Source organism: Cervus elaphus, chromosome 24, assembly GCF_910594005.1.
Source record: "Cervus elaphus chromosome 24, mCerEla1.1, whole genome shotgun sequence".
NCBI classification, from domain to species: domain Eukaryota; kingdom Metazoa; phylum Chordata; class Mammalia; order Artiodactyla; family Cervidae; genus Cervus; species Cervus elaphus.
The window spans coordinates 39,691,339-39,713,018 of NC_057838.1; the positions used below are offsets into that span (position 1 = coordinate 39,691,339).

A 21,680-nucleotide genomic window follows, 5' to 3' on the forward strand; every position below is an offset into this window, starting at 1 on the left:
ATAGGGACTGCCAAATAAGGAACTCACAAGTTAAGGAAGTGGTTCCCTAAAGCTGATGTGTAAGTCTGATGACATCTGAGTCATTTAGAGTGGTCTTAAATTACAAACTTCCAGGCCCTACTCCAAGCAGACAAAATTAGAATCTCCAGGGGTAGGAACAAGAGTCTGTATTTTAGCTGAAACTGATACAGAATAGATTTGGGCCCTAAGTCAGTCAAGACCTCATAATTGCAAGTGACAGACCTCTAATTCCATCTAACTTCAAGCCAAAGAGGAACCAGTTGACTCTAGGAACTGAAAAGTCCAATAAGATGACGGCTTCAGGCACAGCTGGATCCAGGTGCTCAAGCAATGTCATTAAGATTAGGGTTGAATAGTTTGATCTGTGAACTCTGTTTTCATCTGCATTCATTTTCACTCTTAAGCATAAAGCACTACAGGAAGTATGAGTAATAATAGTAGTGGAAGTAGTAGTAATAGTAACAGTAGTGACAACAATAATGGAATTCTTACTTTGCTTCAGGCATAGCACTTTATCTATATTGTCTTGATTGATATTTACAATGATAATATAAGGTAGGAGTTATCTCCAAGGTATCTACAACTACCTTGTTGTAGTTCTCACTCTCTTATCCTTTCTCCTATGCACAGAAGTAAAAAATACTGAAAGAAAAATAATCATCAGAAGGTAGGAGAAGGACAGGAGGGTGTAGATCAGAAGGCAATTTTTTATGTGTGCTCATAAAATGTCCATATGCTCTTGGTTCTCTGTAGATTGTTTGGATGGGCCCAGAAGTTTGCATTTCGATTGTTCCCCCAGTTGATACAATTTATACCTCCTACAACAGTAGAACTTTTTCCAGTCCTTCATCACAGTTCATAGGAGATCTGTGGAAGCCTTTGAATTCATGGACAACATGTGCAGCACAATTGCTGAACTTGTTCTAGAAAAGAAAGGCAGGGTAGGTGTCATCAACAAAAGGACATAGAAAATGATTCCAGGGTTGCCAGGGGGAGAAGACTAATAAAGTCTTTGTAGTCCAACTGATAGGAGCTGATAACTCCTGGATCAGTGGTCTCATTATAGGGACAAAACAAAAAAAAAAAAGAATATAATACATGGAAGCAAGATTTAATAGTCAAAAGGACATAAACCATGAAGATAGCATATTTTTGAGTTTGACGTGACAGCAATTCCCAGATTTCTTACTTAGACTGTCCTTAGAAATTCTGGTAGTGTGGGCCCCATGAACCATAACTCCTGATATTCCAACCTTGTGTTACTCTCGCCTTGGACACATGACTTGATTTTGTCAATGGGACATTAGCAAGGATAATGCAAATAGAGACTTGATATGTGCTTGCATGCTGGGGCTTGTTCTATTGGAACTCTTTCTTGAACTGCTACCTTGAGTCTGCCATGCTGTGAGGAATCTTAAGTTGACCACATTGGAGATAAATAAAGATATCCTTATGAACAGCCCCAACCAATCCCAGTCTCCCATCATTTTCCAGCTACATGTAGATTCATGGATGACCCCAAGCAAGATCAAAAGAATCACTCCGCAAACCCAGAGAATCTTGAAAAATTATGACCACCTCAGGTTTTGAGGTGGTTTGTTATGCAACTATCAGTAAATGAAACAAATATTAATGCTTTCTTTTAGTTGGTGATGTAATCCAGTGTTCTATTCATTGTGTTTCCCTCCCTTCCCTGGTTGCTAGGAATCTCGGATCTAAGTTTGTGTTCATTGCTCATTAGAATTTATGCTTTTCTCTTTCAGACTTTTGTCTTTTATATAAATTGATTGGTCTTGCCATATCTGTTGAACTGACTGACGTTACTCTTGCTATATACATCCATTTGTTTTATTTTTTAGATTGCACATACAAGTGATATCATACAGTATTTATCTTTCTATCTGATTTATTTCATAAGCATAATATTCTGGAGGTTCATCCACATTGTTGCAGATGGCAGAATTTCACTCTTTTTTATGGCTAAGTAATAGTCCATTGTATAGATACCAAATTTTTTGTCTGTTGAATACTTGAGGTGCTTCGATATCTTAGGTATTGTAAATATAGTCATGCTATGAACATTGAGTTACATGCATCTTTTTAAATTCATGTTTTAATTTTTTCCAGTTAAATACCCAACTCTGCTCGATATTTAACTGGAAATACTGGTTTGCTGGGTCATATATGGTAGCTCTATTATTGATCTTTTGATGACTCTTACATACTGCTCTCCATAGTGGCTGCACCAATTTACATTATCAACAGCAGTATACTGGAGCCCCCTTTTATCTGCATCCTTGCCAGCATTTGTTGTTTGTAGACTTTTTGATGATAGCCATTCTGACAGGTATGAGATGGCATTTAATTGCTGTTTTGATTTGCATTTCTCTAGTAATTAGCGATGCAGAGCATCTTTGTGCCTGTTAGCCATCTGTATTTCATCTCTGAAAAAATATTTAGGTCTTCCTACCCTTGTTTTTTGATTGGGTTGTCTTTTTGATATTGAGTTGTATGAGCTGTTTACATATTTTGGATATAAACCCCTGGTTGGTCACATTATTTGCAAAAGCTTTCTCCCAGCTCATAGGTTGCCTTTTCATTTTGTTGATGGTTTCTTTTGCTGTGCACAGCTGTTATGTTTAGTTAAGTTGCGTATGTTTATTTTTGCTTTTATTTCTCTTGGCTAAAGAGACAGATCCAAAAATATATTGCTACAATTGATGTCCAAAAATATTCTGCCTGTGTTTTCTTCTAGAAGTTTTATGGTTTCAAGCCTTATGTTTACATCTTTAGTACATTTTGAGTTTATTTTTGTACGTGGTGTGAGGAAATACTCTAATCTCATTCCTTTGCATGTAGCTGTCTAGCTTTTCCAGCACCACACATTGAAGAATCTTTTCTCTGTGTTATATTCTTGCCACATTTGTCATACATTAATTGCCTACTGGTGTGTGGTTTTATGACTGAAATTATTCTTAAAATAGTCACATATAAAATTTAGTGACAGAAGAAATTGATGGGTAAGAAAAAAACAATAGTAACTTCTAATATGTATGAATTCTATAAAATATTAATATATTTTTTGAGTCAGGCCCTGTTCCAAAATACTTACATGGATCCAATTATTCTCTCAATAACTGTGTATAAGTACTGCTGTCTCCCATTTTACAGGTGAAGAAACTGAGGCATAAAGTTTTTGTGGCTTGCCCATAGTCACACAGCTAGTAACTGACAGAGGTAGGGAACAGCTTAGGCCTGCCTAAACCAGAGTTCCCATTCATAGACACTATACAGCAAGAGCACTTCTTTTAGTTCTTTTTAAACTGTGTTTAACCTATTTTGTGTCTGTGAAATTTAAAAGAGAAGAGATTATCTTCCAAGTGCTTTTAAGTTAATAGTTGTCATCAAGTAGTTTTATAAATTTAAAAAAAAAAAAGTGGAAACAAAGCCACTGTCACCTAAATTGGGTAAACATTGCATTCCAAAGAAAATTAATTTTCTCCAATTCAAAACAGAAATTCAAACCCCAGCTTCTGATGCCACAATTAGCATAGTTATCAAAGCTATTTCATTAACCTCATTTTGTCCTTTGATAGATGCACATGCTTTCAACTGTATGTCCTCAAAGAGAGGTATGGTACATTTGTAAGAGTCTATCACTGTTTCCAAAAAGTACAACTATTGGAGAAATATATGGTCTTACTGGCTTTCTTGGTGTCTCAGATGGTAAAAAATCTGCCTGCAATGCAGGAGACCTGGGTTCGATCCCTGGGTAGAGAAGATCTCCTGGAGAAGGGAATGGCTACTCACTCCAGTATTCTTGCCTGGAGGATCCATGGACAGATGAGCCTGGTGGGCTACAGTCCATGGGGTCTCAAAGAGTTGGACATGACTGAACGACTAACACTCAACTCAGGGTCTTACTACATACAGCTGGTCCCCGGATGTACAATCAGTACATTCACACATCAGTTACCTCAGAGCACTCAAGAGCCATACATATACTTTGGTATGTGGACTGAACAAATGTCTCGAGTATTCTATTTGTCCTACTTTTTGGTTCATAGAACCATAATATCACCAACTTTGCCTGTAAAGTGGAGCTTATTAAATACTTTAAATGCTTTATTGAATTTAGATATCAGGCTTTTATTTTCAAGTGAGTGCAAAGTGGAGAGCAAGAGTATTGGTTCTAATGATCAATTATTTTGAAAATTAATTAAAACCACAAGGTTGAAAGAGTTACAAGGCATGCCAAATGTGGAACTCTTTTAGCCTCGGAAGGATGCCTTTCCTCTTAGCTGGTCAACTGGGATGGAAAATAACAAAGTTTTAAAATATATATTTTGGAACTTTCTCACTGAATTTTATATCTAAAAGGTAAACTATGAAAATTTTATAATTTTTGGTTTTTATATTTTGACTTGAACGTTTGGATCAATGGAATTATTTGATTTCTAACACGCAATGTAGGCAATATTAATGAGAGATTCAAAGTTACAGTTGTCAATGTAAATATAGATTCAGCCCTGGATTGTTATTTCCTTAAAGATAACTGTTGCCTTTTCAAGGGAGAGGTGTCTGCCGTAGACATTAACGTTCCTGTGTCCTTCATGTACATCCTGCCCAAAGGCGGGTGGCTGGTCAAATTTTGTGAGATGCTTTCTGTCTGAGTACCACTCTCTTGTCCATGAGACTGGTTTTCAGTACCCTCAAGGCAATTTGGAATTAAACGGCCCAAAAAGGTGCAAAGCTGCTCTGTTGTAATTAGTTCCTAGCAATGAGGTTCTCACAGAGCTGCTGAGTCTACAAAGCAGATTCTGCCCCTGCCAGAGCGCTGACATGGACCTGCCCTCCCTCCTGGCTTCCTCCAGGCTGTGTGTGAAAGCTCTCATTGCATAAGGACAGTGTACTTTTTTCCTCTCAAATTCTAAAGGACAAACATACTGACAAAATACTTTGGTAGAGCCCTGGTAAATGTTCACTCTTAATACAGTGTGAGAAGCAAGTCTTTGCTAACATAAACACAGCACTGATAAAATGCTAGCTCTAGAAGAGTCATAGCCCTATAGTGAATAATTCACAGGCTGGTCACCTCATAAATAATTGCTAATCTTCTGATGTGAGTGTGCGGATGGTGAGAAGGCGACTTTTCCCAATTTCCCTTTCTGCTGTTCATCATCTCTTCTTGCCTGTTTTCTTCCTGGCATCAATACTTCTTAAACTCCAGGGATACAGAGATGAAATTTTGTTTAGAAGCTGGTTTCTTCTTACCAAGGATAAGAGAATTCAAATGGAGAGTAAAACTATCCAGGCTGTATTTTTAAAGTATGCTTCACTCTTTATACTGGGAAGAGAAGTTTTCTCAGTTGGTGAGGAACAAATGCAGGAAAAGTTAAGTAATTCCCCAAGGTTGCCGACAGCTTTTGCTCCCATCCTAGAATTCAAACCACAACAAAGAGCCACTTCAAAGTTACCACACTACAGAGTTCTCAAATTTTAGTTAATAATAAGGTTTCTGCCTACCCTAAGTCCACTGGGTACCAGAGAATTTTTCTGAAAGTGGAAAAAAGAAATCACATTTTAAGTATATTCTTCCCCATGCCTCCAAAATATAATTTATAGTAAAATATAATATTTGAAGAGAAAAAACAAAGATAGCATCCCAGACTTGATTGCCTTTTTCTACATAGTTTTGGGAACTGGCAGCTTCATTCAGACTCAGAGAATCTGTTGAAACTGTGTGATATAAGTGAAGTCATTGACTGTTAGGGAACTTTTTCTTCTAAGATTATACCTGTTGTTTTCAGAGTAATGGGTTGAGAAGAGCTGGAGAGCTCATAAAATTACTGTTTGATATAACTTGGGAAAACTTCAAAGCTGGGCAAAATAATCCACATATGCAGATGCTCCTGAAATAATGGATGCTAAAATCATGAGAGTTTTAAATCATAAAGGCAAAAGTAATTAAATAAAAAGGTGACCAACAAATTTTAAAAAGGGTCAGGACGATATAAATAATTTCCTCCAGCTGCTAACTCACTCTCAGAAGAAGCAGATGCTATTTTTATCTCCAAAGGAAAAGCTTTTTTTTCTTCCTATAAACTCTTTTGTTTTAATCCTAAATTGAGTATTATGGCTTTGTCTGGGTTGAGTAGAAAGGAAAATAAAAACCTATGGACTGATCTCAAAACTCAGTTTTCCTTGTAAGGTCATTCCAGAATGAAAGTATTTCATCTGACCCATTAGAGTGTGTGGGCAGATTAGAAATCCAACCATTCTTTTGGAATTAAAGGCAAAGACGCTTTTGTTGAGCCACCCAGAGGGAAATAGACATTTCGGATGGTTTGGAACTGTGATGTAGACATAGTCATGGCTTATTTAATCCCCTTCTCTTCTTCCCACCAAAAACTCTCCAAGAACCCTTCCATGACCCCCACTTCCACCCCCAGCTCCTACCATCCCTGCTACAGGCCTAGAAAATTGTAGCAGATAAGAATGGGGCTGCTGTCACCAACTGCTGAGCTCAGGCTTGTTTATCTTCTGCTTTTACTTGAAGGTTAGTGTAGGATGGACCCCAGAGAGAGAACTCTTGGCTGTCCTGAGTTCAAGGACAGCTCCGCCAACGTTCCCCATGGCAAGAATAGGTAGGTACAAAGTCAGACTTCGATTGGTTTTTTTAAGTTGTTTTGGACATTTTCCGCAGTGAAACCAAACTGGGTTTTCTGCTTTATACCTATTTCTTGCAAGGGAAGAGCCTTTTTATAACTGGACATGTTTTGTGTTTTTTCTCCATGAAAATTTTAACTCTCTTTTGTATTATTTTTACAATATTTGTGAACATTGAACATTTATTTTTACCTTTTGTTGTTGTTGTTGATACTTCTCAGGTCAGATTTTTTATACTGTACTTACTTGTCAAAATAGATTCTTACATGCTATTTTTTGCTTTTTTTTAAAAAAGCCATCTAGGAATGTGTAAAGATAGAGCTTTAAATCCCAGTTCTTCCTCCTATTTGCTCTGTAATGTTGGTAAGTCACCATCTGAGCCTCCGTTTGTTATCTGGAGATAACAAACTGGGAAACCAAATATTATTTCTGACTTCGAGTGGTTGTTGGTATAATTCAGCTGCATAATCTGTTAAAGCTTCTGATGTGGGCCAAAGGTAGGAATGATTTATGCTTGATTCCCAATCATAGTTAAAAAGTAGCCATAGCAGTAATAGTCACTAACATTTATTGAGCATATAGTATGTTCCTGGCACTACATGCAGTATCTTATTTAATGTTCACAACCGATACTGTTACTCCTTCACCATGTATCATATTTTATTTTTGGCAGTCCTGTCCATGCTTCATTCATACCGAATTTCTTGTCTACTTAAATTTTGAAGTCTTTTTGCCTCTTGCATTTGCACCGATAGTGTTTTGACCCAAGGCCAGGACTTATCTCTTGTCTGTGAGATATCACTAGGTGTGGGGAGAGGCTCGGCCACACTTGAGCTTCCTGCCTGCAGTGTGGGAGACCTGGGTTCGATCCCTGGGTTGGGAAGATCCCCTGGAGAAGGGAAAGGTTACCCACTCCAATATTCTGGCCTGGATAATTCCATGGGGTCACAAAGAGTTGGACACGATTGAGCAACTCTCATTTTTCAACATCACTAGACTTGGCTCCCTGTTCAAGCTGGTCCAATTCCATCCACATTGTGACTACATGGCCACATATTCGCTCTACTTTTCAGCCTCGTGCCCCTCACAGATTAAGTGTAGCTTGTGAGGCACTGATAGAGCAGACCTCTTTCCAAGCCCATTCAGCCGCTCCTTTCTTCTGAGTGCGTCCTTTGGGGTCTCCACTAGCACTGGGGAGTAGATGTCACAGCATATTCCCACTGTCTGCAGTAGTTGTCTGTTAGAGACCTGGGGGCCCGTGAACCCACCATCTCTCCTTCCAGAGGAATCCACTGGCCCCATGAGAAACTGCATGCAGATGCACCCCCTCCCCGTGGGGGAGAGGGCCATCCTGACATCCCACTGGCTATTGTCCAGTCAGCCCAGATGGAGCTCCAACCCTAAACACTCAAAAAATGGTCAGACTAATGGATTTTCTTGGTCCCTAGAAAGAGCTCATTTCTGCTTTCTTCTTTCCCTCCTATTCTCTCAGTTCTTTCTTGCCCTCTCCTCCCTACCCCCCACACCCACTCTGAACCCATCCCCTCCCCAAACCCCCTAAAGGAGGAGCCTGATCTGCCCCCCTTGGTTTTCCCTCCCCAGAGTCTCTCTGCCTCTTGAGGCTGCAACAGCGTGAGACCACCTCCGCTCGGCCTCCCATGTAGCCTCAGCACCTCTCCTCCTCTCCGCTCCCGCCTTCACTTCCTCTTTGCACAATTCCTTTCCCCAGTGGCAGGTATAATTTGTTTCTCAACTCCAGGTGGATATTAATATTAGGGAACTGGGAAGAAAAGATCAGAATTCTCTGAAACACCCCAGATCATAAATTGTTATTAAAAGACTCCCAGTATATCCCCAATGTTGCTCCTGTACTTAACTCAATCTTAGAATTTTCAAAAAGAAAATTTAAGGAGAAACATAAGTCAGTTTAGTAATAGTCACAAAGAACTGTAGTCTAGACTGAATGCACAAATACTGGAAAATGTCTGGCGACATAACTAGGTGGGTTTTATATAATGTAACACTCTAGTAAGACTATATGGTCTACACAGAGGTGTGTATAGAAATTACCAATTTGAAATTTTATTTTTCTTTGAAAACCTGTTGTTTGGGGCAATAACACTCATTGATTGAGTATAAAAGATATGTGAATAACCTTAACAATTACTTTATTGGTAAGAAGAACACATCATTAGTAGCCAACAGGGTCATGAACAAGTATTTATAACATGGCCATAGCTACAACCAAAACTGGTTAGACTCTAAGTGCTTCTCTCCTCCTTGCCTGGTCCCAATTAAAAGAAATCTTGACTTTGACCTTCAACTCTGCATGTCTGCTTTTTCTGCTGTTGCTTTGTTCTTGACATCACTGGGTTCCTTTGAGGAGCAATGTATCTGTGTTAAATGTTAATCTTTTATTCGACTGAAGAGTTATAATGCTTGCCCCCATTTTTCTGATTCCTAAAATTCATCTTTCTCTGAATGTGAAATTCAGAAAAAAAAAAATTACTTCCCCAAGAAATGCTGGAGCAATCTCCACATGGAAACAGTTATTGTAAGGACTACTGTTTTGCCCTGACTAGCAATATTTTCCCCCTCCTTTTTGAAACAGCACCCTGATTTTCAGTTGTGGAACTTCCCTAGCCCACTCTGGCTATCCAGCACCGGGGCTCCTGTCCCCACGTAGCAAACAGGGCTACCACTTTTTTTCTATTGGCTGCAGCCTTGTTGTTGACTTGAGTCCCTTGATAGGGGTAACTGGTGCCTTATTCAGAGCCACTTACTGATTATTAGATGTGGGTATGGCTTCAGTGAAGAGGTCAAAGAAAGAGTTAAGATACTTGATGTTGTGTCTACATGTTGACAAAATCAAGATTCTAGGAGTTTCATTGGTTCCTCTTCTTTCCAAACTCCCAGTTGTTTAATTATGACATCCTAATATGTTACTCCCTTGGACTGCAAGGAGATCCAACCAGTCCATCCTAAAGGAAATCAGTCCTGAATATTCATTGGAAGGACTGATGCTGAAGCTGAAACTCCAGTACTTTGGCCACCTGATACGAAGAGCTGACTCATTGGAAAAGACCCTGATGCTGGGAAAGATTGAGGGCAGGAGGAGAAGGGGATGACAGAGGATGAGATGGTTGGATGGCATCACCAACTCAATGGACATGGGTTTGGGTGAACTCTGGGAGTTGGTGGTGGACAGGGAGGCCTGGCATGCTGTGGTTCATGGGGTCACAAAGAGTTGGACACAACTGAGCAACTGAACTGAATATGTTACTAATTTTGTTTGTTAGCAATAATTACTTTGCTTAGAAATGAGGAAACTTAACTTATTCACTGGCAAAAAAAAAAAAAAAAGAACAGGCTCCAGACCTACTATCTTGACCCCAAAATGTTTGATCCAATGCCCCACATCATGTCCACTCAAGACATTAATTAGACTCCTTCTCTTGCTTTTGGGCTCCCACCTTTTTGCTGTGTAAATACATTGAAGTGAGCTTTCCAACAGTTGTCTGATTAGACTTCCAGGGTTTTGGTGTGAGATTTCAGAGAAAGTCCTTCAAATCACACAGGTTTGGTTCTGGATTACAGACTAACTTTTAGCCTAGGCAGTGGGGAATTTCCTCGGTCTTAGGACTGTGTCCTATGGAAAAATTTTCTTTGGTGCCCATAGTATTTTTTTCTATTAAATTTTTTAATTAGCCTATTAAATCTATGGATATCACCTTTTAAAAATCTAGATTTTCACATTCTTTTAAACAGATAAAAATATCAAGACATTCTGAGCCCATGTTGCTAAATGACAGTCCTTTCCGTGGATCGCACAGTATCCCCTGGGTCTGCCTTTACTCAGCGTTTTGCTTCTTTGTGTTTACCTGCCTGAACCCTGTTGACAACTGAGTTTGTAACATCTATCCAGCATGATCCAGGCCAGCTCAGTAGAAGACTAAGTTTTGAGGCTAAACCCTCATCTACAGTGTAATTCCCTTGTGGATCTAAAAGGATAGAGGAAACGAGTTGAGGGTAGAATTCAGAAATTCAGTCATCTAAACCCAAGTCACCTTTTACTCTTTTCTTATATCCAGCAGGTTATTGGTTAGAATAGACAATAATTGGTCAATACCGAGAAACAAATAAAGCAATAACAGCAACAAAAATACAGTGGCTCAAACCAAGCAGATGTTTCTTTAGCTTTGCTGAGATATTCCAGAGGCAGGCACATGGTCCACGCTGTAGGGAGCTCTTTTCTGAGAAACCATCTGAGCATCCAGCCTTGTTCTTCCTTCTCCATGTGGTTCTGCTAGCCTGTCCTATGATTTCTCACACACCTGGTTAAATGTGGCTTACATCCCAGGGCCAGTTCATGGGAAGGGGAAAGTGTAGAAGAAACCAGTTGCATTGAAGCAGGTGTCTCAAAGATATACTCACTATTTCTGATATAACTCCACATGGTCAGCTTAGTCACAAGTTGCTAGAAGCTTTGCTGACATTTCTGATTGGCAGCCATGTGACCTGCCAAGAATTGGTGAGATGTCAGTACTAACAGGAGGCAACAGAGCATGCGCACTGGAGGACAGTTGCTGTTCCCTGACTCAGCTGGCCTTTCAGAAGATACCAGAAAAAAGAATGGTCTTTCTTCTCAGAGACCACACACACACACACACTCACACACTCACACTCACAAACACACCTTCAAAACCACCGCGGCTAGGGATACATATTTATAAGCCCTGGATGTTTCTCCCTGTTTTGAATTCAGTAGCTAAACACGGTGAAATCATAAGGAAATGATCTTCCTATCAAATGTGGATTAGAAACCAAATTGACTTCCACAATCTCTTTCCAGTTTTTCCCTCACTTGAGAGGTGAGACTTCTCACTTCACCAGCATAGAAGTTATGCATTTTCTGAAATGTTCAGAGTGGAATTCCTCCTAGACTTTTATCTTAAAAATACAACTGTCATGAAAGGAAACTAAACCTTATGCCATACGTCTGTTGGTCGACATGTGTGTGGGTGGGCATGTGTGGGGGGGACACGTGTGTATGTAGACTATGTGCCACAGGAAAGAGAAAATTATAGTTACACACTGATCTCCCCTCGTGAATTCTCCAAATCTTTGATCAAAGCTGCATAACAATTCGCTAGGTCCACGGGCATCCTCCTCCGATAAGAATACTTGTGACTAAACACACGCGCGCACACCATTTAGTTCTCAAAACTTTAAAACTATCCCCTAGGGCTTTAATTCCACTGAGAACTTTGTAAGAAACTGCATTTAATGCCAGAGTTTTAAGATGGCTCAAAGAACGTATTTATTTTCTATTCACAGGGAGCCATTGCTTTCCTGTTCTGTTTTTTGAAACTTTATGCTCGTCCCAGAAATCTCATTTGCGGAGTCCCAAGACATGAGGCAGATGAAACAATCACTGCTGTGATTAAAGCAGCGCTGTGTCAACTGGAGCTCTAATTACTGACCCTCCCTGTCACCTCACCCTAAAGTCCTTGAGGCCGCTCTGAGGAGCCCCCTGGCACCCTGTGAAAACTGCCTGAAAACCGTGCTTCATGGACCCTTTGCTCATGACTTGAGGTTCAAAAGTGGGAGAAAGAAGGCAAAGGAGGGGGGGGAAACATCCGGGAAAACATCTGCCATTTCTAGGTAATACCAGTGCAGTTTGCCAGTTCTATTAACTCAGTACCATAGGAAAACACCAGCCATATCACTCATCACAGGCACAAAGAGGTGGTGGGTTGGTCAGAGCCTCATGCAGTTTTTAGTGCCAGACATGCCAGCCACTCATGTAGTTGCAGCCCCCTTCTGACCTGCGTCCTTTCATAACGGGAAGCAGATGCTGTGTTGGGATCTGGCGGGATCCTCACAGCTTCCTGAATAAGAGAGTGTGGGAAGCTCAGTTTCCCCATCTGTAGGAGGGGCTAGGACTGCATCCCCTACACCAGCACCAGGGTTTCCCCAGGCTTCTTTGACATCACCGGAGAGGCCTCTCTGACCGTCCCGTTCAATAGCATCCCCGTGGCCAGGCATTCTCTGACCCTGTACTCTACTTTCTCTGTCCCCTTAGTTCTTACCACCACCTGATACCAGAAGCATTTGTTTTGTTTGTTTTTTTATTTGGCTGCACCAGGTCGTAGTTGCAACATGAGGGACCTTTAGTTGCGGCGTGCGAACTCTTAGTTGCGGCATGTGGGATTTAGTTCCATGACCACGGATCGAACCCTGGCCCCCTCTGATGGGAGCATGGCGTTTTAGCCACTGGACCACCAGGGAAGTCCCAAATGTATTTATTTGTTGATGGTTTCTCTCCTCAACTAGAATTCAGCTTCATGAGAGCAGAATCTTTCTCCGGTTCTGTTAGCAGCTGTCCCACCCCCACCCCCACTCCCTGGGATCTGGGAGAGTGTTTGGCATTCAGCAGGTGGGCAATAAAATGAGTTAGGTGTTGAATGAGTCATGAAATTGTTGCGAAAAATAAAAAATGTGTGTGAAATGCTCCACTGCACAGCTGGCGTCCGAAAGGGCCTCCGTACGAATTAGTTACTTGTACTGTTGTCAGTACCTACCACGTGGTAATGCCAAGATGGTGGTTGAGGTAATGGTCTCACCTGTTTCTTTGCCCTTTGCTGGATCTTCTTGATATGGTCCCCAAGTTACAAGAGAGATTCCCACAACACCGAGAGGCATGTGCAGATGGTGTAGCGTTTCACCTAGTCTAAACTTGGCACGTGAGGTGAAAACTCACATATAGTTTGAATTACCCTCGAACATCCCTTAGGTGGGGGTTTCCCCGGTGGCTCAGTGGTAAAAGAATATGCCTGCAATGCAGGAGACATGGATTCAGTCCCTGGGTTCGGAAGATCTCCTGGAAAAGGAAATGGCAACCTATTCCAGTATTCTTGCCTAGGAAGTCCCCTGGACAGAGGAGCCTGATGGGCTGCAGTCCATGGGGTCACAAAGAGTGGGACTTGACCTAGCAACTAGACAACAACAACGGTTCCTTGGGAGGATCATTTCCACAAGGCCATCCCAGCTCAGTTTACCTCCAGCATCACCACAGATCAACGATTTGGGGGTTAAATATCACATGATGTATCTGTCTTGTGTTAGAGCCTATACTGTATCAAAAACAGTAATAAAAGTTGAAGTTATTATGTGAAACACTAGTCTGTATAAACATCAGGATGCTTCTCAGTAAAGTGAGATTCTCATAGGATGGGAAGTTCCTGGTTTCTGAGACCAAATATTAAACAATAATATATAATAATAGCTTCTCTGAGAGCTCAGTTGGTAAAGAATCCGCCTGCAATGCAGGAGACCCTGGTTCGACTCCTGGGTCTGGAAGATCCGCTGGAGAAGGGATAGGCTACCCACTCCAGTGTTCTGGCCTAGAGAATTCCAAGGATTGTATAGTCCATGGGGTTGCAAAGAGTCGGACACGACTGAGTGACTGTCACTTTTCATATAATAATAATAATAAATAATTTATATGAAGATTCACATCTCTTCTAAGTCATCCTAGACATGCCCTTCTAGACTGGAAGACCAGCCAGAATTACTGTTGCTGTTTCTTTTCTGTGTTTCTTCTGCCTTGGTCTTTGTGTCTTTCTCCTCTGCCGTTCCTTCCACCCGTTTTCTTTTTTGTCACATATAACGTGGAAATGGAATGAGTTAGATGTGTGCATTTATAGAATCAGGAGCTGTAACCAAAACTGTTATGCCGAGAACATTTTCTAGTTGGGTGTTTCAAAACCTCTTACCCACCCTTCTTCATTTTACACTAGGCATGTAAGAAAGCTGGCTCTTGTCTAAAAGCACACAGTTAAGTTCTAGTAACAGAGTCCAGTTGAGAGGGTTTCTAATCCACTGACTTTCGCGTCTTATTCATCTGCCTTCTGATGTATCGCCTGTGACACTCTCCTTTCTCCCTCTTCCCCTCCTTAAACCAGCCTCCCCAGAACCGTGCAATTGCTTGAGCTCCTCTACTTCTTGGCTCAGGGGCCAAGGTGGCGCGCTTCTTTCTTGGCTCCCTCTTCAGCCTCTTGCCCGTCCACCCAGGAGTCAGGTGGATTTCCAAGAAGCCCCTGGAACACTGACTCATTGGTCTGTAGCCAGGCCAGTGCCTGCCTCCTCCATCCCTTGGCAGCTACTGTAATTCCTGATGGGAAACATCATTCATGAGGCCTCTGGCACGGCAGTCCTGACAACATAGGGCATAAGCGTCTGATGCTTTGTTTGTGAGTCATGCTGAGAGAGGCAACTTCCTCACACAGAGATCAAGAACCAGGTCCAGACAGACAGCACGAATGGACGATGAGGAAGACTTAGAGACTCCGGCAGGATAAACAGAACTGCCTTTTTAAAATAATAAGTGTTCGCATAGTTCACATATAAACACCAGATTATTGGTGTAGATTAGATCGTGGCTCACAATGACCTCACATAGCACTTAACGCCCCAAGGAGGTTTTGATGCAGTGAGACATTATGCAGAACAACAGTTTGTGGCCAGAAAGCCACCAGGGTAAACTGGATCCTCCTCGTGTGATTCGATTGGAGTCATCGGACTCATTTCCCAACGAGGAAGCTCACATTCACCGCCACCATCAGTCCCCCTGAGCCCCCATCTCTCCCTCTGTGTCTCTCTCACAAATTCCATGTGCTTTGCAAAATTCTGCCAAGAAATGTATGCATCTCATTTCCTCTTTCTCTAGTTGTGGTCTTTTAAATACTCTGAAGGGCTGTGACTGTGGAGAAAATTGCAAAAGCCAAGGAGGAGGTGCCTTGAAGCAAAGGCTACGTTGTAGCAGTGATGTCTCTGTACTTCCCCAACCTCACTGGGTGGAGCTGCGTGTTAACTACTCCCTGCCTTTTGTCCCCAGAGTTCTCTTTCTTTTGATTCCTACAAGGGATTTCCAGTTTCTCTTCTCTCCTCCCTTCCCCATTATATTCACTGAGGTTGGGGGAAGAGGGCAAAGAGAGAAAACTGTCTAAAATGTCTAACTTCACAGCCCTTCCTTCAATGTTTTGGCTATTATCTCTAATGGCCTTTGAAGCTGAAAGCGGAGTTGAGTATATATTACTTTCTGCCTTTACGGTCTGACTGATGACATTTCATGTTTTAAAATAGTTTTGTTCCAATGATTTCTTCCCCTAGCAATGGATGGGAAAATCCTAATACATGAGGATATCGTATGATAAGTGGATAATAATCGGCAGGCATTTGGGTGGTGGACAAATCAACTGTGTGTTATTTTTAGAGTGTTCACGTGATATGATTCATCTTAAAAGCATTTCTGAGTGTTGGAACTATCTGAAACTATCCCCATGATTTACTGAAGTCATGGAGAACACATGTGACTCTTGTTTTGAAAATGACAACCTACGGATCCCATGGCTTTTTTCCTCCCCTTTTGGTTTCTTAGAGAATTGGTGGGCAAAACCAAAAGACCAATATAAATTCCCCCTGGTACCCTGCTGTCCATGTTCAAAGACTGGGAGTATTTGGTGTACATGATCTATGTACCAAGGTGATATTCTAAGAGAGACAAATTATGTTCAAACATCTGAAAGTCATCATTTCCATGCATATGCAGGCATTTTGAGAAAAATCTACAAGAGGATCAAACACAAGATTAAACCACATCTGTTTGGGTTTAAACGACGTTGTCTATGTAGTTCAAAGTTGTTTCCTTTTGTATTAAAAAAAAGAAAAGAAAGAAACCCTGCCCAGCTGTTTTTTATCTTAAATTTTTGCCTTTATCAAAGCAGTGTTTTCATTGGCTAGCCAGTGTTGTTTCTAGAAGTTGAACTAGTTAGGAAAGGGGGCTGAGAAAAAGAAAATATGCTTTATTCGTCTTGGTTCTGTCCCCGGAGTCTTTCCTTGGCACTCAGAGAAAACAAATACAAGAGTTTTGTTCAATTCTAAATAGAAATGCTGTATCTACTGTGTGTCATCATGTCATAAATTAGGTCGTCTTTCAGTTTATACCAGTAATTGATACAATCGATAGTGATAAGAAACGTGAAACAAATGAGTCCTCAAAGGCATGGATTATATAACAAGTACTGATTTGACTGCATGAATGTTATGCGCTGTTGGATGGGAAAGCGGATGCTTTTGAAAGCTATTATCTCTTAGTAAACAGCCGTATTTAATAGAGATATGAGTGTAGAGTGATACTGCCCTAGCAGTGTGTTTCTTTCAGGCTTCTGATATATTCATTCATTTAACAAAATCACATCTGATTACAAAGTCCTCCTATTTTATGAGGAATAAGTAACCTCCACTTAGAAGCACCACTACGTGGGTTATTAGAATGAAACCTGAAAGCAAAAAATGAGTCAAGGGAATATGATATGACAAGCAAACCTTTCTAACCATTTGCTTAGCTGCTTTCTGGTGAGATGATTCTCCTGTAATTTCCAGCTGTTTTTAGCACTGTGACTGAACCACAAAATACAGACAGGTTTCCATATACAAATGGACTCTGTTGATCTTTCCTGTGTCAGTGACCAGCAGGTAACTTTAAGGAGCATATTATTACTGCAAAAAGAAGTTCCATTGTTTACAATCAGTTCTCCCTTAAACACACACAGAACTATTCTTTTTTGTTATTAAACAAACAGAGCTTTAAAGCCCTTGTCCCTAGTTTGTGTCAAAGAAGTGATTCCAGTTTCCCTCTGTTTTGATTGCCATAAAAGCATATTTTTGAGACTAAGTAAACAAATATTAAGTCCTAGGTATGAGTGCAAAATCTGCTCTACTTTCTTACTCATGGGGTTTTTATCTCCTTCTTTTTTAAATTTTTTTTCTTTTTTTCCCTTCTTGTTTCCCTAATACATTCAGAATGCTCAGTTAAACATAGTGCTTGGGCTCCAGAGTCATATTGCCTGATTTCCAAACTGAGTTTTGCCCCTTACCAGCTAAATAATTTTGGCTCCTTTACTATACTTTGCTCATGAGCAAAATGGAGAGCATCATAGTGCTAACTTCATTGAGTCACTGGAAGGATTAGATAAGAAAAGACATGTGAAGCTCTTACCAGAGTGTCTAGCTCATAGCGGTGCCCAAAAAAGAAGAAAAAAAAATCATCATTATTCCATTATTCTGCAGGTGGGTCTAAATCTTCTCTCTGCTCCTTATTCCCCACTCCTCTCACCTCATTGCTACCCAGTTAGCTGAGATCGTAAACCATGTTCCTCCATGGAACAGGCAGTTGAGAATATCTGGTCATTTCCATCATGAGATTGCTGGCAGTATTTACCCTCTCTCCTTAGCTCCTCCTCCTGGAAAAGCCACGCTCTTTCCTTCTGAAACTAACTCTCCCTCTTGAGAGAGAGCACGCGGGTTTGCCAAGTGTGAGCCAACAGCAGTAGCTCCTCCTGCCCCTTGCTCAGTGGGAAAGACCGACCATAACCAAATGTGGCTGCTTGCGCTGATCCACAGAAAGGAGCTGATAGAATAGGGTGGTCAGTGGGTACCACCAAGTCTGAGTTCTTGATCCTGGCCCTTCTTGCCTCCTCTGAACCCTGACTCCACCATTTACCCTCCTTCTCCATCACATTTTCCCATGCCTCCCTCTTAGAAATCATTAAAATAACATCTTAATAGCCTCCTAACTATTGCCTTACCTCATCTTATTTCCTCCCACACCTGTTGCCAGGTTTATCTGGCACAGTCACTCCTGCTCAGAAACCTTCATAGCTCCTATTACAAAACAGGAGAAAAAAAAAAACCCCCACAAATCCCCTCTCCTTGAGTAGCATTGACACCCCAACATTACCATAAGTAAAACAGATAGCCAGTGGGAATTTGCTGTCTGATGCAGGGAGCTCAATCTGGTGTTCCATGACAACCTAGAGGGTTGGGACAGAGTAGGGAGTGGGAGTGAGGTTCAAGATGGAGGGGACACATGGATACTTATGAATCATTCACGTTGTTGTACCGCAGAAACCAACACATTGAAAAGCAGTTATCTTCCAATTAAAAATAAATTTTAAAAAACCCACTCTTTTTAAAGCTGATAGAGGGAAATATCAGCAATCTTTATTGAGGGAGAGAAATTTAACTTTAAAAACTAGATAAAATTTGGGGTGCTTTCTGTGTGCCAGACACTGTGCTGCCCGTTTTCTCTCTTTTAACCTTCACAAGAATTGAATGCGATGAGTCTTCTCATTGCCACCATTTTGTGAAAAAAAAAAAAAAAAGGAAACTCAAGAGAGCTTAACCTTCCGTGAGGATGCATGGTGTGATGTGTTGCTATTTAATCACTGTGTGTGTGTTTCTTCCCACCACCCCTACCACCATGCTCACAAGTTCTTTGGCAACATGGAAAACATCCTAAATGCAGAGTACATGTGTGCATGCTAAGTCATTCAGTCGTGTCTGACTCTCTGTGACCCCGTGCACTGTAGTCTGCCAGGCTCCTCTGTCCATGGGATTCTCCAGGCAAGAATATGAGAGTGGATTGCCATGCCAGAGTAGGTGCCTGATAAATTCCTTTTAAATCAAATAGGTCCACAGGTTTCAAACAAATCCTCAACGAGTCACAAAGGACAGCTGCATCAGTCCTCAGAGGACTTCTGATTTTCAAACCTTACATGACATCGAAACTTTTTGTCCTTAAAACATCTCCCCATGCCTCTTATTTGATCTTCAAAGCAACTGTACAATCCAAATCTAAATATTCCCATTTTGTGGATATGGAGAATCAAGTTCCACATGATTGTGTGATTTTCCAGGGTCATACAGCAAATCCCTGGCGGCTCAGTTGGTAAAGAATCCACCTGCAATGTGGGAGAACTGGGTCCGATCCCTGGGTTGGGAAGATCCTCTGGAAGAGAGCATGGCAGTCCATGGGGTTGCAAAGAGTCACACGTGACTGAGCGACTAAGTACACACAGCAGGAAAATCACTAAACTAGGAAACAAACCCACGTTTCTCCCATCTTAAGTTTTCTTAAACTAAAGCTTTAAGTACACCTCTTTAAGATGCCTGGAACAGCAGCTCAGAGACTACTAGAAGTTGGTAGGCTATGTTATTTTTAAGCAAAGAGCCGTTGAAGACCTTAAAATCCATCCATAGTTCAAGAGCATTAGCCCCCAGCATGTGGTTTCTCTACCCACTTCTTGCTTGCGAGGTGAGTTGAGGACAGAGTTTCGACTTAACAGTGAATGTCTTGGTTTTCCTGAATTTATTTAACAACCACTCTGGATGTTATTTCAACACAGTTTATCTTCCTCCGCAGTAATATGTCCCTTTATAATTTCAAGGCACATCAACATGGACTGGGGCTCTTGAGGTTTTGGGACAAAGGTGGCACTGAGGCTTATTCAAGGGATTTGAATTTCAAATAGGCAGAGGAGGGCTTGGCGAAACGCCTGCCCTGAGACGTTGGATGGAACTGCCAGTGAAGGAACATTAATGCTGCTTCTGTGTTGAGCTGATCTTCATCCAGGGAAAGAACAGAGTCAGCACAGAGATGCTTTTCAAAGTGGTAGGAGGTAATACAATTTAAAAAAAAGAAGAGTATTTTGGTCTCTTGGTTCCAGAATGGTTCAGTTAAGTGGGTGTTCAAAGGAGAAATAATGAGAAAGTGAGGTGGCAGCATCTACAGCCTACGCCAGCTACGGATCAAAGAGGTGGCAGAAAAATCTTGCTGCTATTTTGGTTGTATGACTGTACACAGTACATGCTTCAGGGCTCACAGTTGCCCTTGATCCAATATTGTTTATGTGTCATCTTTGTTGACGTCACACATTTGATGGAAGTACCTTCCTTCGTTAATTCAGTTACACCCATCTGTCATCTAAACAAGAAGGAAACAAGCCCAACATCTTATACCAAGAGCATAGATTTTCTGTTCTTGAGTAGGAAATTTTCTGCATATTTCATGTTTGACAAGGAACATAAAGAATTGATTTCGAGGAATCATTTCTCCCTAGCTAAACTTAAATTTATTAAAAAATTGAAAACAAACAAAAGTTTAGTGCTATCCCCATATCTTCATAGGGCTGGCTCCTTTTTTGCACCTGGATCTCATCACGTTGGGCCTCCTTCAATAGGCTTTCCCTCAAACCAAAAATCTAAACCCATATCACGAATGATTACCTTCTCTTCAGATATAATAATGGCAGCCTGCTTTTGTATAAAAAGAAAACAATGGCTAGTTATATTTTGGAAATAACATCATGAAATATTTATAAATGAAGTAATCAGGCAGAGTTGGCAAAGACAGAGAGGAAATAAGATCACTCATTGGTGAAGAGGGCTAGGGTTACATGGAAGTTCATTTTACTATTCTTCCTGCTTTGGGTATTTGAAGTTTTTTCATAACAAAGAAATTTTAAAGTAATTTTTTTTAATCAGTTATAAAATAGCGCCCCCCGCCGCCAACCTCACAACCCACACTAGATGGCTGTGCTTCGCTTGTTCCCATTTGACGTTTTTCCCAGCATCTGAGATCTCTTAAATCATCTCATCAGTGAATTGGTTTCTTTCAGGTCCCCCAGAATGCAGGGTCCTTGAGGGCAGATACCTGGTCTGAGTCATTCATGTCTTACTAAGACTGCAAATGATGATACATTCAGATTCAGGTTTCTGTCTCAGCCTCACAGTTTTCTAAATAGAAGGCCTGGAGCAAGTTACCTAATTGCTGAGCCTGTTTTCTCACCTTCGGAAAGAGATCAGCAGCTTCTCTGGTGGTCCAGTGGTAAGGAATCCGCCTGGCAGGCAGGACAGGAGATATGGGTTCGATCCCTTATCTGGGAAGATCCCACAGTCCGTGGGGCATCGAAGCCCATGCACCGCAACTATTGAGCCTGTGCTCTGGAGCCCAGGAGCCACAACCGCTGAGCCCACGTGATGCAGCGACTGAAGCCCTAGGACCGTTGCCCCGCAACAAGAGAAGCCTCTGCAATGAAAAGCTCAAGCACCACAGCTAGACAGTAGCCCCTGCTCTCCACAACTAG

The 21,680-nt window shown here is 41.3% G+C and overlaps 2 long non-coding RNA genes across 3 annotated transcripts in view; one reads left to right on the forward strand and one right to left on the reverse strand.

Moving 5' to 3' along the window:
• LOC122683092 overlaps window positions 1-21,680 on the forward strand; it is a 207,634-nt gene that overhangs the window by 38,782 nt on the left and 147,172 nt on the right. The gene's annotated exons all lie outside the window — the stretch shown is intronic.
• LOC122683095 lies at window positions 467-18,566 on the reverse strand. Its single transcript, XR_006337618.1, has 3 exons — window positions 17,753-18,566; window positions 11,125-11,208; window positions 467-944 (listed from the first exon to the last, which is right to left on the reverse strand). It is a non-coding gene; the product is annotated as an uncharacterized LOC122683095 (long non-coding RNA).